General features: G+C 37.1%; 1 pseudogene; it reads left to right on the top strand.

Annotated features, from left to right (window-relative positions):
- The first annotated feature begins 8,808 nt into the window (after positions 1-8,808).
- LOC134370847 (thyroid transcription factor 1-associated protein 26-like) overlaps positions 8,809-16,300 on the top strand; it is a 36,746-nt pseudogene continuing 29,254 nt past the window's right edge.

The following is a 16,300-nucleotide window of genomic DNA, read 5'->3' as shown; positions in this document are numbered from 1 at the left end:
ATCATTTCTAATTTTCATTATTTGGGTCTTTTCTTCTTCTTCTTCTCTTTTTTTTGTTAACCAAACTAATGGTTTGTCTATTGTTTATTTTATGTGTCTTTTCAAAAAACCAACCTTTTGTTTTATTAATCTTTCATAATGATTTTGGGTCTCTGTTTCATTGAGTTCTGCTTTGATCTTAATTATTTCTTTCTGTGTACTACTTTTAGAATTGAATTGTGTTTTTTTTCTTGTTCTTTGAGGTGCAGCATTAAGTCATTAATTTGAAGTCTTTCTATTCTTTTGATGTAAGCATTTATTGCAATAAGCTTCCCTCTTTGTACTGCTTTTGCTATATCCCACAGTTTATGGTGTGATGTGTCTTTATTTTCATTAGTTTCAAGAAACTTTTTGATTTCCTCTTTAATTTCTTCTTGGACCCATATGTCCTTCAGGGGACTGTTGTTCAGTTTCCATGTATTTGTAGAGTTTGTAGAGTTTTAATCAATTTTGGTCTGAAAGGATACTTGAAAAGATTTCAATTTCTTATAATTTAATGAGGCTTGATTTGTGACCTAACATGTGGTCTGTCCTGGAGAATGTTCCATGTGCTGATGAGAAGAATGTATATTCTGTAGTTGTTGCATGAAATATTCTGCAGATATCTGCTGGGTCCAGTTGGTCTAAGTTGTAGTTTAAATTGTGTGTTTCTTTGTTAATTTGTTGCCTGGAAGATCTGTCTAATGCTGAAAGGGGGTGTTCAGGTCACTCACTGTTATTGTATTGGGGTCTGTCTCTTTCTTTAGGTTTAGGAGTGTTTGCTTTATATATCTGGGTGCCCAGATGTTGGGTGCATACATATTTATGATTGCTATGCTTTCTTGCTGAATTGATCTCTTTATCATTTTACAGTGGCCTTCCTTGTCTGTTTTTATGGTTTTTGGTTTAAAGTTTATTTTATCTCATATAAGAATAGCTACTCTTGCTCATTTTTGGCTTCCATTCGCATGGTATATCTTTTTCTGTCCTTTCACTTTTAGTCTGTGTGTGTCTTTAGAGGTGAGGTGGGTCTCTTGAAGACAGCCTATAGTTGAGTCTAGCATTTTAGTCCGATCAGTCAGTCTATGTCTTTTGAATACGGAGTTTAATCCATTTACATTTAGGGTTGTTATTGACAGGTATTGTTTTATTCCTGTCATTTTATTGCTGTTTGTATAGATGCTTTAAATATCTTTTGTTCACTTCTTACTTTATATTATTTGTCTTCTTTCCTACTGCTTTACTGATTTTCTTAAACTCCTTATGCACTAGTGTCACCATCATCATTGATACATACTTTGGCCTAATTTACTTAATTTTGTTAAGGATTTTTGGAAATCTAAATTAAATATATGGCTTGAGCTAATGTTTCTTTATTTTGACCCCAATTTAAAAAAATTCCTGTGTAAAACTTATTTTAAAATGTACATAGCTAGTGTCTTCTATTTACTAACAATGATAGCTAACATTTATTGAGAGCTTGGTTCAAAAACAAAGCATTGCTCTAAACAGTAGCAACAGGTAGCTAGTTAATCCTTTAAATGATTAATTCCTATATTATTCTCACTACAGAAGGAATCTCAAAAGAATGAGAGGTATTATTTTCCCCTTCCTCTTTCTACTCTGACTGGGCATGGACTGGAAGGTGTGTGTGTGGCAGAAGGGGCTTCACACATTGGTTGGCCAGGCACCTGGAAGCTAATTCCCCCAAACTTTCACTTGCAAGTTTAGCCTAAGAGAAGAGGTCTCTCCAGGTGATGCTGCTGGAGGCAGAGGTGTTCCCACCTGGGAGAGGGAGGGAAGCTCCAGATTTAAAAAATAAAAAAGATGTTTGAGAGGGTGGATTTCATAAAGGGCCAGGATCATGAACAACTCTGTTGAAGATGGATACAGGTCCTGGGGAGACGGGACACTAAGGACTGATACCTGAGGAGCTGGGGTAAGATCTCAACACCCCTCTGGCCATAAAGAGAACCTAATCGCCAATCTGGGACAGGACATCTCATTGACATGGTTGGATGAAAGACTTCTAGATCTCCTTGCCTGTTTTCTGACAATTTCTATGCCTGGGTCTTTTACATGATGCTATGAAGGGGAAAAGCAACCAGAGCTGTGCTGGAGCCAGCTGCACTGCGTCATGAGAGCTATTGTCAAATTTTCAAAAATTTTGTGAACTGGTTGTTATACACAACGATCATTGAAAATTAAATCATATAAATATACAGTTAAATAAATTATATTAACTACAAAATTAATAAATAGTCAAGATAGTCATAATTTCCTAAGTATTTGACTACCTTTTACTATTTTATCTGTGCTCTTGATGTATTTTCCATTTCTGAGTGGTGGGAACACTGTAATGAGCTGCTACGGTGAATCTCGGCAACTCTGTGTGCAGTGATATCGCCTTGGTAGCTTGATATAAGCCTTGGTGGGAGCATTTGCACCAATGAAATTGGCAAACCCTAAATATCAGGATTCGATTTATTTGTCTAGACTAGCAGTCAGCAAACTATGACTCACAAGCTAAATCTATCCCACTGCCTGTTCTTTCTGACTTTCTCTGTTGTTATAAAATACACATAACATAAAATTTACTTTCCCAACCATTTTTAAGTGTACAGTTCAGTGGTCTTAGTTTCATTCATATCGTTGTTAACCACCATCACTATCCACCTACAAAACTCTTTTCATCTGGCAAAACCAAAACTCTACATCCGTTAAACGAAAACTCCGCATTCCCTCCACCTCCCTACTCTGGAAACCACCTTTGTACTTTCTGTCTCTAAGATTTTTGACTACTCTAAGTACTTCATATAAGTAGAATCATACAATATTTGTCTTTTTGTGACTGGCTTACTTCACTTAGCATAATGTCCTCAAGGTTTGTTCATGCTGTGGCATGTGTCAGAATTTTCATCCTTTATAAGGCTGAATAATATTTCATTGTATGTATATATCACATTTTGCTTATCCATTCATCTGTTGATAGCCACTTGGGTTGAAATCTTGCTTTCAATTATTTTGGGTATATACCCAGGAGTGGAATTTGCTTAATCATACTATAATTTTATTTTTAATTTTTTGATGAACTGCTACTGTTTTCCATAACAAATGTACCATTTTACATCTTATCAACAGTGTACAATAGTTCTAATTTCTCTGCATCCTCACCAACTTGTTACCTTCTGTTTTGGAGTTGTTTTTTTTTTTTAGAATAGTTATACTAATGGGTGTGAGATGATATCTCATTGTAGTTTTGATTTGCATTTCCCTAATGATTAGTGATGTCAAATATCTTCTCATTTGCTTATTGGCTATTTTTATTTATTCTTTGGAGAAGTGTCTATTCAAATTGTCTTTGTCTATTTTCTGTTGCTATAACAATACTTAAGATTGGATAATTTATAAAGAAAAGAGGATTATTTGGCTTACAGTTGTGAAGGCTGGGAAGTTCATGATCAGGTGGCTGCACTGGGAGAGGGCTTTATGCTGCATCTTAACATGGCAGATGGCATTGCATGATGGCAGTGTGTGCAAGAGTGGCCAGCAGGTGTGTGCAAAGGAAACAAAACATGAGGGACAGCCTTGCTTTATAGCAACCACCTCTAAATGGTAACTAATCCTGTCCTGTCCAAGAACTCACATACTTCCAGGAGACTGTCTTAATCAATTTATGACAGCAGATCCCTCATGACCCAAATCCCTCTTACAGGTCCTACCACCTTTTAACACCATCACATTGGGGACTAAGCCACAACATAAGTTTGGGTGGGGACAAATCATATCCAAACTACAGTACCACTCCTTTGCCCATTTGTGAATCAGGTTGTTTTATTGTTGTTGAGTTTTAGGAGTTCTTGAAATATTCTGGATACCAATCCTTTATGAGATACATGATTTGCAAATATTTTCTCCCACTCTGTGTGTTGTCTTTTTACTCTCTTGAGAGTGTCTTTTGATGCACAAATTTTTAAAATTTATATAAGCTTCAACTTGTCTTTTTATTTTTGTTGACTTTGCTTTTGGTATCATATCCAAGAAGTCGTTGACATATTCAAGGTCATGAAGATTTTTCCTAGGCTTTTTTTATATTTTAGTTCAAAAGACAAAGACATCAACTCTGTAAGTCAACGATAGGGATTCAAGAATAAGCATGGAATAAAAAGAAGACAACCTAAAATGGGAATTAATGTCTATTCCAATGATGGAATAATTACAATAAAATTATCTAGTCACTAGATAACTTTCTCGACCTCTCTAAGTGTTGCACACATTGAGGCTTGTAGTGGGTTGAACTATGGTTTCCAGTAATATCAGGTTCTAATACCTGGAATCAGGGAATGGTACCTTGTATGGAGGAAAAGAGTCTTTTCAGATGTGATTAAGTCAAGGCTTTGAGTTAAGGAGATTATCCTGGATTATTTTGGTGTGTCCTAAATGCAATCACAAGTATCCTTTTGAAAGAGAGGCAAAAGGAAATTTAACACAGACAGAGAAGAAGAGGCAATGTGAGCATGGAGGCAGAGATTGGAGTTATACTGCTGTAGAGAAATAATACACCAAATCAAAGATGAAAGTCTTTGAGGTAGTTTGCCCAACATGTTGGAGAAGTAACCCAAGTCTGTTGCATGCTGCTTCTGAGATCCAAAGAGACCATTGGATATTCTTTTTCTTTCTCAATAGAAGGAAGTACAAGAAGGAGCAACTTTTCCTTCATTACGTAGGGATATCTGAACATACACTGACAACTGGACCAATTGAAATTTCATTGAGGTGAAAAGTCCTTTTCATTTTTATAAAACCCTTTCTTATGTCCTAGCAATATGCATCTTACCAAAACATCTGCAGAACCTGTTACTTTCTATTCTGCAAATCCTTGCTTTATGCTGATTAATATGGTGGATAAAGATATTCACCTGATTGAGACCTGGTTGAAATGTGAACAGCTGTCAACCTAAACAGTGGTGCCTAGCCAAGGAATTGACACTGTCTTGTGGCAAGATGTGGCAGTCTTGACGAAGTCCTGCTAACTCTGCCAGGTGAGTGGAAGTGAATTCTGGTTTTTTGTATGTTTATTGGGGTAGGGGAAAGAAAATCATCAGCTGGAGCAATTGCTGCATTTTGGGTGCTCGAGTCATAGTGGTTTATTCCAATAAATATTTTATACCTGGAACAGTGGCTACAACAGTTCTCTCAATTGATTAAGATTACAGTAATCTGTTGTCATTTTCCAAGATCCATCTTTCCTTTTGGTTTAAAATAAATTACATGTATGATATATATTTACATATATATAAATATTATTATAACCATTGTACTTCAGCTAGCCCATTGAAAGAGAATGCCTGGTCAATGCACACATACTTATACGTATGTCCTGATATAAAAGGACAGGGAGTTAACATGCTCAGTATTTCCACTTTTAGAACTATATCCTATGAAAAATATTTACAAATGCAGATACATTATTCATGTACAAATATCTTCAATATACCCTTATTCATAAAAGTGATATAATGGAAATCATCTGAAACTGTAACAATTGGGAATTGGTTAATTACAGAATAACCACCACTGAAAATAATGTTTTTCAAGAAGATGTCATTTTAAGCCAAATATATATATGTGTGTGTGTGTGTGTGTGTATATATATATATATATATATATATAAATAATACATGTCAAAATTTATATTCAACTCTGAAGTGTCATTTACAAATGCATACAACATACATGCATAAAACACATTTGTTTGTGTTCTATGTGAAATACATTAGTAAAAAATAATATTTAATATTACAAAATAAAAAATTCAATACGTACACAGAAGGCAGCATCTACTATGATTTCCTGATGGACTCTGAGTACTCTAGTGTGGCTAGAATTAAGAGTTCTATTTGAAACAGGGGGAGATACACACAAGCTGGTGGTGGAGCCAGACGGCTGATAGTAGGGAACACCACCGTGCTCATCACGTATTCCAGTCTTTAACAGCACTGTTTCTTTCCTTCTCCATTTTTACTCTTCTTAAATTTTAGATCCAGCTATGGTGGCACTTAAAAAAATAATGTAGCTATTTTAATTTATTTGCATATAAAATAGGAAGCCTTTTTACATATTTGGCTTAAATAATATTCAAAGAATGCGATGGTGTCTTTTAAGAAATGCTCTGAGAAAGACTTCTGTATGTGAATCACCTTCATTGTCAATAGAAAAGGACAGAGTTTGTGTTCTAATTCTGTTCATAGCTAGCTGCATGAAAAATCAAATTTCTTAATATCTCAAAATGTCAGTTTATTTTTTAGCCTATGGACAGATTTATGAATATCTGTCAATATTTTTAAGAGATCAAATGGGATCACATGTGGGAAATGTCTTAGGAGCCCAAGTGTCATATACAAACATATGTAATGTTCCATATTATAAAATAGAAAACAATGGCTAAGTTACAGATAATATGATCCTATTTTAAAAAGCAATTTATTGACTTCATTTGGGTTTCTATCAGTCATAAAATGTGCGCCTGATACTGAAACCCATTTTTAATTTTGTTTTTTCATCAATATGTTTATTCATCCTTCAGTCATTAATCAATCATTCAATATTTTACTTATTCATTAAGATTACTTATGTGGTGCCTACAGAAGATAATAGACAACGGTTTCATTTAATGATGTATTACAATGTATCTCTGGAAGAAGATTACGTAGCAGAGATGAGACCTGGACAGCAGACCAGCTTAGCTGCTTAGCTGTTTTGTGATCAGATAGTTCCTCAACTGTTTTCTAAAGCTGTTTTCTTAGTTTAAAATGAGTGACAGTGTTAGCCTAAATGATCTCTAAAATGTCTCTCCTCTCTGATATTCTCTGTGCTTGCAGAGCAGTAGTCACCCGATTTCAGAAGTGCTTTTTCCCAAGATGCTGAGTGGTGGCTGCCACTCTATGCCCCTGTACATAACCAGAGTCTCAATCTGCTGTGGCAAGATGCTGAGAGGGGACAATAAAGAGAGATGGCACTAAGCTCTGCCAAGATTCAGAGCATATTTCTGACAAAAAACATGTTGATGGAAAGGTCAAAGAACAGGAGGAGAGTGAAAGGGAAGTGAGAAATGGAAAAGCAGACAGCTGAGAGTCTTGCTTCCTTAACCTTGAAAGGGAACATAAGGTCCTTGTTAAAATGATCCTTCTTCTTTAATCTCCCACACGCTGTTGAATCCAGTTCTCCATGAAGCCATCACCCACTGCGTAGCCGGCCTTCTGTGCTTCTCCAACGCAGAATCTCTAACTTCCCACTCACAGCTGTTCACGATAACACAAACCTGTTTGCCCAAGGCAGGCTGCCTTAGCTCAATGAGTCTCTGAATACAGTATGCAACAGAATCATCTGTCAAGCATCTTCAAGATCCCGATTTGTGGGACCAATCCCCACATATTCTGATGTGGTGGGTTTGGGGTGGTATCCTGGAGGCTGAATGTTTAACTCACACAGGAGGACTCTTATGTAGTTGGCCCTTGGGCTATACTTTGAGAAATGTAACGCTCAAATCAACTGCTCAAGAGCTACTCGACTGCACAAGGAAACCCCCAGCCTGTCACAACATGTCTGTGAAATCACTACTTGTGTGTTTTCCCTCAGTGAAGAGATGCTATTTCTATTTTTAAAATCTCCCATTTTTATGGTGCAACTTATTCTAACCTAAAGCTTTTACAAACTGTGATACAAATGCAGTAACATATGCATGTCTATATATAAGTATACATACATAGAAATAATATACACCCACCTTGAACATTATATTTATAGGTTAGAAATGTAACATGTATCTAACTATTTATACAAAAGTGTCTGCACATGCTCACATGTACTATAAGTGACAAATTTAAACTTAATATACTTTTGTTGTAGTGTATTATATAGATACTTAGAGCCTCTTATCTGTTTGCAGTGTTCACAGGAATATATTTATGTGAATTTAATAGTTATTGTTTATTTGATGTGTAATATCTATCACTTTCTAATTGCTTGATGATATTAATTTAATTATTATGTTTATTATGAGTACAGAGAGAAAGAAAGAAATTATGGAAAGAAGAAAGGAAACGAAGTGCATGAAGGTAGTGTGCTAGGGATTTTTAGAGATTTTATCTCATTGATCAAGCAAACCATTGTCCTTACCCTAACAAAGTTTCTCCTTCAGCAATAGAAAATCAGTATAATAATGCAAGCATTGCTTTTATAGAAGGATGCACACAGTATTATAGGAGAACAGATAAGGGTAAAACTAATTTTGCGTAGGAGCTTGTTGACGGCTTTACTGAAGTCATGCCTTTCTGTCTTTAAAGGTGAATGTGCCTGCATGCCAGGCCCTTTTCCAGGTTCTAGGAGTCCAGTAATGAACAGGACAAAATCTGTGCCCTCTTAGAATTTCACCCCAGTGGAGGAAAGTAGACATAGTCTAATAGAAAATGCTCCCATTTGTTGCAGGTAGAAGCGAGAGCATAAACAAGGGCCCGAGGGAAAGAAAAGGGGTGATACTTTTGAGGGTTCTGAAGCTGTCTGGAGAACTAGTCAGGAGATAGCTGATGGTGGGTCTTATAGGTCAAGACAATGTTTCCTTTTTAGAAAATTCACGCTCAGAGTAATACTAAGTCATCGAGAACATCCACGAAGACAGGGATGTGACCGGAGCAGTGGCACATGGCCAAAGCCATGCTGGTTGCTGTAGGGGCTGCATGTGGACATGAATGCCAGTGAGGAGAATGACTCTGCCATCTAGGATGAGGGATGATGGCGGTGCTGGTGGTGGAGAGAATGGAGCTAGCAGGGTCAAGCAGACATGACTGGATGAATGACAGCACATGCTGGAAGGAGCAGAAGGGCAGAGAAAGTAGTCCAGGACAATTGTTACGACTCTGTTTTGGGAAACTGGACATTTTTGTTGAGAAAGGAAACACAGGAGTAAGGGCAGGGTTAGAGACAGCTTATTAAATTTTGGATGAAGAAAATAATTTAAATGCTTGTGAAATATCCAAGCAGAATAGAGATATTTGCAAATCATATGCCTGATATGATAAAAGACGTGAGGACAGAATATATATGGAACTCTCAAAGTGCAATAAGAAGAAAACAACTCAAAATATGTAGGAAAAGATTTGAACAAATGTATCCCCAAAGAGGATGTACAGACAGCAAATAAACATATAAAAAGGTTATCAGCATTATTAATCATTAGAGAACTTGAGATTAAAAACATGAGATACTACGACACAGCAGTTATAATAGCTAACTCTTTTTTCAAAAAATGAATGTTTTGGTTTTGTTTTGTTTTCAAGCTGTGTGGGTGAGCATATGGAGGAATTGGGGGGAGAACGGAAATGGAACCCTGATGGTGGAAACGTAAAATAGTACAGCCACTTTGGAAAAACGTTTGGCAGTTGGGAAGTTTCTTATAAAGTTAAATGTGCATGTATCGTATATTTACCCTCTAGATATTTACAGTATTACTTCTAGATATTTACCCTAGAGAAATGAAACCTATGACCATGAAAATACCTGTCCATTAATATTTATAGGAGCTTTATTTGTAATAGTTAAAAATTGAAGATGACTGGAATGTCCATCAACAGGTGTATGGATGAATGAACAGTGACATATCCATCCAAGGGAATACCACCTAACAATAATATGGACCAAGATGGATGAATCTCCAAATAATTATGCTGAGTGGAAGAAACCTACACAGAGGGGTACATACTGTACGATTCCAGTCAGCTAAAATTCTGGAAAATCAAAACTAATATATGGTGACCAAAAGCATATTGGTGGCTGCCTGTGGCCAGCAGGGATTGTGCAGAGGAGAGAAGAGAAGGCTCTGCAGTGGTGGATGTGTTGGCTGCCTTGACAGTGCTGAAGATTTCACAGGTGTATAAAAATGTGCTCTGGTCACATTTACTAAATTGCATATTTTAAATACGTGCAATTTATTGTATGTCAATTATACTTCAGTAAAGCTCTTATAAAAAAGAAAAAAAATAGGTAAAAGATATCTTAGAGGAGAGGGATATAGAGCAAATGGAGGGACTGAACTCACAGAAGGGGAAGAAGAAAGATTTCCCATTGCTATTTCAAAATGTATATAAATATTTCTAGGCTTAGTCCAGAGAGATTGAGGTTTTTTCCTTCAAATGGAGTATTTTTTTTTCTGTATGAAGTTAGAGAAATGGTTAATTGTCTGTTCTGGTTAAATTTTAGTGTGCATGTGGAGGAAAAGATTGAAGTAATTTAATCTAGAAAAGTATGTTTGTTCTAGATTTGTAAAGGTTTCTTCTATGTTATTTTAAGAATCTGGAGCCTCAATGAAAGTTTTTGTAAAGTGATTCATTAAAATCTGAGCTCATGTTTTGTGTGAAAATTCTAACAATTATGAATTTGAAAGAATATGTGCTCACTGTAACAACATCCTCAATTCAAATATTTCGAGGTAGTGTGGTAGAGTAAATAAAGCATGTGGTGGTAAGAAAGAACTGAGTGGTAAGAAATAGCAAAGCAGGTAAACTCTGTGGAAGGAACAGTTTACGCGAAGAAGCAACAAGCTCACAGGCTCTAAGTGAGAGTGCACTCACAGGCTCAAGGGAGCCAGGAGATGCCCTGCGTGGCTGCACTCGAGATCAAGTAGGTTGCAAAAAGACGACACTGGGTTAAGGCCCGGAAAAGGAGTCTGAGTTTACTCTCACCGCTAGGCCAGGCTCCTGGAGGACTTCAAGTGGGAGAAGCTTCACCACATGAATTACATTTTAAAGGGTCTCTCTGGTTTCTTTGTAATGAATGGATTATGGAGAGATGCACAGAAATGGGGCCCGGTGAGGAAGCAATTTCAGTTATCTACACACGAGAAGAAGGTTGTGTGGACAAAAGCAGGAGTGATGGAAAAGGAAAGAGATGAGTAGCTTTAAAACATATACTGAATAACAGCTAACAGGACTGAAATATAAAAGAAAAGATGTCTGGTGAGAAAAATCAAGATTTGATATAATTTTACATTCTTGGTGAGGGGGCAAACATTGGTCAAACTTCTTGTCCACTCAGGATATTTTACCCACCTTTCCTATATGTGGTAACCATGAGGTTCATTTACAAAAAATGTCAGCTGTCTTCTGGGAACAGAGTAGGATGGCACCTTTCTACCCTCTAACTTTAGCTATGGCCATGTGATTTGCTTTGGCAAGTGAATTGCAAGCCGAGGTAATGAGTGTTACTTCTGGGTGGAAGTGATAACAGCCCTTCCACATTTTACCATGCCCTGCTTTATTCTTCCTTGGTGATCTCATGTTCAGATTGAAGCTTCCACCAGCCCAAATTCTAGAAGGTCTCAGATGCACTCAGCACCTTCCATCTACTCCTTCCCTACTTGTTTTAAGCCACTGAGATTTTTTTTTTATTATTGCAATATAATCAAGAGTATCTGTTTGACACTCCATGTTTAGGAAATTTCATGTATTTGAGTCCTGACTTTCCAAATTCCAAATCACAATCCTCTTTTCTAGCTTTGCTTGCATTGGGAATATAAGTACGTGACCTAGGCATTGACAGTGAAATGCGTCTGCATGATATTTAGATCTGGAAGAAATCCATGTGAAGGAGGAGATGCCGTTCAGTGTCCCTTAATCATAAGAGGCAGTGTTGACCTGGGTCCCAGCAGCAGTACACACGGCTACTGGTGGCCCCTGTAGTGCTGCTGCCCAGTGACGGTTATGGCAGAGCAGTCCAAATGCTAATATGTTGCTTATTCCTGGCTCTGTACCTCTCATGCCTGCTGCTCTAACCCACAAAGAAATTCTGTGAGCCACAATATGTGCTTAATACATTCCTGCCAAAGTAGCTACAGAAAGTTCTGTTTGTAACTATGAACCCTCAGTGATAGACATGCCTATTGATGGGAACGCTGAATGGACAATTACGTACACAAGTTTAGACTTCGGGACATGAGATATAAAGTTAGCATGCTGATTACAAACACAGGTTTTGAAGAAAGTGTAGAAAGAGACTTAAAAAAATAGGAGAGTTTAAAAGCAAAACTTGAATATTCCAATAAGACAAGCAGAGGTGCAGAGGTAGATGATCCAACAAAGATGGACAAAGCTGGATTAGTGAGTAAGTCAGGAAAACAAACGAACAAACAAGCCATCACTCAGGACAAGGAGTGACAAAGAAGCCAAGAGAGGAAAGCAGTGTCTACAGCAGCTGTGAGAGGCAAGGTGTGCTTAATGCTGAGTAAGATGGAAAGCGTTCTTTGGGCTTGTCAACATAGAGGTGGGTGTAGGAGATATTGATGTGTTTGAATAGAGTCCTGATAACAGGAACCCTATTTGCTGAGTAGAGAATTTGAGGACTTTAAGTGGAGACGGAGTCCACAAACAGATTTCTCAGAAGATTTATCCATTACATGTGTTCGACATTGTCGTTTGCTGTTCAACAAACTACAAGATCTCCACAACATAAAACAGTAAGCATTTGTTCCTATTTATTTCTTACTTGTGCATTTGCCTATCAGCTGAAGCAGTTAAATTTCAGGACACAGGTCAACAAGTTGACTGGGGTCTGCACCACATGGCGCCATCTGAAGAAGACGCTGGCATAGAAGTGGCCACCAGGGGCATGTTCCTCTGTTGGGGAGGTTGGGCATTCCAGGTGTAGAAACATATAGCATTGCTGAAGTGCAGGCTCAAAACAGGTCTGCTATCCCTTCCACCCACCACCAATGAACCAACAGCAAGTCACGTCGCCAAACCCAACCTCTGGGAAGGTTGCTTGGTGGGTGATGCAAGTAACTGCTAAACAACGGTTTAATCTACCACGAATGTAGGCAAATAAAAAATAATATTTTGTTCATTTTCCTGTCATGTAACTACCAAAAGTAAACTGAAGTAGTTCTGTATTTATACAACTACTTCCTTTATTTTTAATATAACTTTATTTTGTATTTATTCAAATAAATAAATGTATTTATTTAAATTAAAAATGAATTAATTTTAAAAACAAATTTATTAGTTATTTAAATAAATAAACATATTTATTGTTATATAACTACGTAAATGGAGGACCAGCGTGATCTTCAAATCTTCTATTAAAGACTGTCAAAATGAACACATCTGCAAGAATTGGAGTAAGATATATTTCATTTATTTTCTCATGAAATCTCACATCAGGGCAACATTCCTAAAAATGTGTTTCTGGGAACATCAGTTCCACAGGGGTGATAACAAGTGTTAGATTATAAAACACTTCAATGATACAATAAAATTTATAGAAATACAGGCTTAAACAAACAGACAAAAATCTTTAAAATATGCACTCTTTCTAAAATTCCTCAGTATGTAAATCATATACTATGATGCTCCAGGACATGGGAGGCTAAAACTCCTTGGAAGAGAGTTTGGGAAAATGAGGCATAAATCACTTTTTTCTTAAATTTTTATGCTTTGAATTGATAGATTCTGAGAAATAAAGACTTTAGTAGTAAGTGACTTGCTGACTGGTAAATGTTACCATGAACCTTTGTTGGTGTACAGAAACGTGGTTGAAAAAAACTATTCAATTGTATATTTTCCCTCTGAGAAAGATTCAGTCAGTACCATCAAATAAATACAGCATTTTTATGGTCTGCGCTAGATCCTGTATCAGGAACGAGCCTGAAGGAAATGTGAGTTCTCCCATCAAAGACATTCCTAGTCTCTTTAGGGGGATTAGACACGAGTAGATATAATGTGAAAGCGTGCTCATCTCCAAAAGACTTAGGGAAGGCTTCAGGAGGGTCGAGTCGGGAGAGACTCCTCACAGCTGGGGCTCCCCTTTAGCTCAGATGGCAGGATTTCCAGCCATCCCCTGTGCGCTCAGCCTGCCCCATTGAGCTTGTAAAGTGGGAGCCGGCTTTGAAGTGGCTTTCCTATCTGCCCTGGTGGATATTCTCATTTCTCCATCACCCTGTACAATCAACTGTACTTGATGTGCTGCTTTTGTGCTTATAATATCTGTACGAAACATAGCCCTGGGCCTCTTGAAAGTGCAACTACAGAATTTTGTAGGAGATAATGGTTCCCAGAATGCTGCACCCATCTTCTTCATTCAAGCAACTTTTTTGAAACGCATGATGGTTTAGCAGTAATTGACATCTCCTTTCTGAAATTGATCCAAGCCTTGACTATTAATTATTTTAAAATACAAAATAAGCTGGCTATCTAAAAAAATATATTCATGCCAGTGGCAGTTTTGTGAAGAAGAGGCACAGTGAGGTTGAGGGAGAAGAGATTCCCAGGGAAGGGTGACTGGCTACCTGGCCAAGCTTCCACCAAGGGCATTGATATGACATAATGATTCCCCATTCAAGAAGATGGAATGACTTTGCATTTAACAAGGTCTTATTTTTCTGTGCAGTAATAGAGTTTTAAAATTTTCTCCATAAAAGTCTTGAAAATTCTTTATCAAAGTAATTCTTAGATGCTTTATAATTTCTGGTACTATTGCAAATTGTATTTTATTTTAATTTGTTTTCTGCTGATTATTGCTACAGCATGAATATGCTATTCATTTCATTTTTGCACTTATTTATTTTTAAAAATTGTGATGTAATGCACACAACATAAAATCGACCATTTCGACTACGTTTAAGTGCAGCTTAGCAGTACTGAGTACGTTTACATTGCTGTACAGCCATCACTACCATCTACCTCCAGAAGTTCCATCATCTTGCAAAACTCTAATTATGGACACATGAAATAATAAGTCCCCATTCCCCACTCCTGCCAGCCTCTGGCAGCCACCATTCTACTCTCTGTCTCTATGAATTTGCCTGCTGTAAGTACCTCATATGAGTGGACTCATAACAGTATTTGCCTTTTTGTGACTAGCTTATTTCACTTAGCATAATGTCTTCAAGATTTATAATATTCTAGCATGTGTCAGAATTTCCTTCCTTTTTAAAGCAGATTAATAGTCCACTTTATGTATACATTTTGTTTATCTATACTTATCTACTGATGGATGTTTGGATTGATTCCACCTTTGGCTATTATGAATAAAGCTGCTATATAAATGGGTGTACAAATATATATTTGGGCCCTGCTTCAGATTTTGGGGGGTATACATCCAGAAGTGGAATTGCTGGATCATACAGTAATTCTGTTTTTAATTTTTTGAGCAATCACCATGTTTTTCACAGTGGCTGTATTATTTTACATTCCTACCAGCAGTGCACAATGGTTCCAAATTCTCCACATCTTTGCCAACACTTTCCCTACTTCCTTCTTTTTCTTTTTTTGTAATTTTAATTTTTTATTATTAGCATATTCATCATTATAAATCGTAATTTTTCTTTATGCCCTTTATCTGACCTATCACACCCCAAACCTCCTCCTTTCCTTCCCTCCATCTCTAGAGAGCAAGGGTTTGTGTGTCCACTCATGTGAAAAAACAAAATATTCTGCTCAGAATAGGTGTACTTTGCTCACTTTTTTCTCCTCTTGTTCTGTGATTGTTTAATTTTTTGCGGGTAATCTGGGAGCTCTGGACTCTTCCCCTTGCAAAAAATGGATATATACATGAGGATTTCAAATGATTTCAGGATTTGTAAGATCCCGTGCAGCTTACCCCTGAATCCATCAGCGGTCTGGGGACCACAAACACTCCTGTACCATTAAGAAACATCCTTTCACCTTTTTTCTCTTCCTAAACCCACATCCGTAATTACCCTTTTTGGGACAACATCTTAGGTGCCCTTTACAACTGAACTATTTCCGCATTTTATTTTGTGCTGTTCCTACTGCTCAGTTTCTCTTCACTTAGCATCACATCTAGTTTTTAACCTTAATAATGGCTATACGCTTTTTGAACATGAACTGTGTATTTTATAAGAGATATGGTCTCATCATAATTTCTTTTATATATACTTTTCTCACTGTAACTTACACTCTTAAGCCATTTATCTTTTTTTGCATTATGACTTTCGTATACTGCTAACATTTCACTATGTGAGATAGAAATGGGGGAAGGAAAGCCAATGCCAGTTGAAACTGTAAGTAATTTATGCTCTTTGGGGCCAAGTGGACAAAGCATAAGTGAAAGTTGTTGTAGAGTCCTCAACGTATTGTCTTTAAAGGGGTTGTATTTTCCCCTGTACTGCAAGTCCTTGAAAGCACACAAATGGTACCACCTGTGAACCTGCCAGTACTGAACAGGTCATTTGGCATGGAGCAGCAGCTCATAAAATATTAGGATGGATATGAAT

Source organism: Cynocephalus volans, chromosome 2, assembly GCF_027409185.1.
Source record: "Cynocephalus volans isolate mCynVol1 chromosome 2, mCynVol1.pri, whole genome shotgun sequence".
Classification (NCBI taxonomy): Eukaryota; Metazoa; Chordata; class Mammalia; order Dermoptera; family Cynocephalidae; genus Cynocephalus; species Cynocephalus volans.
This window is presented reverse-complemented; position numbering and strand designations above follow the sequence as displayed.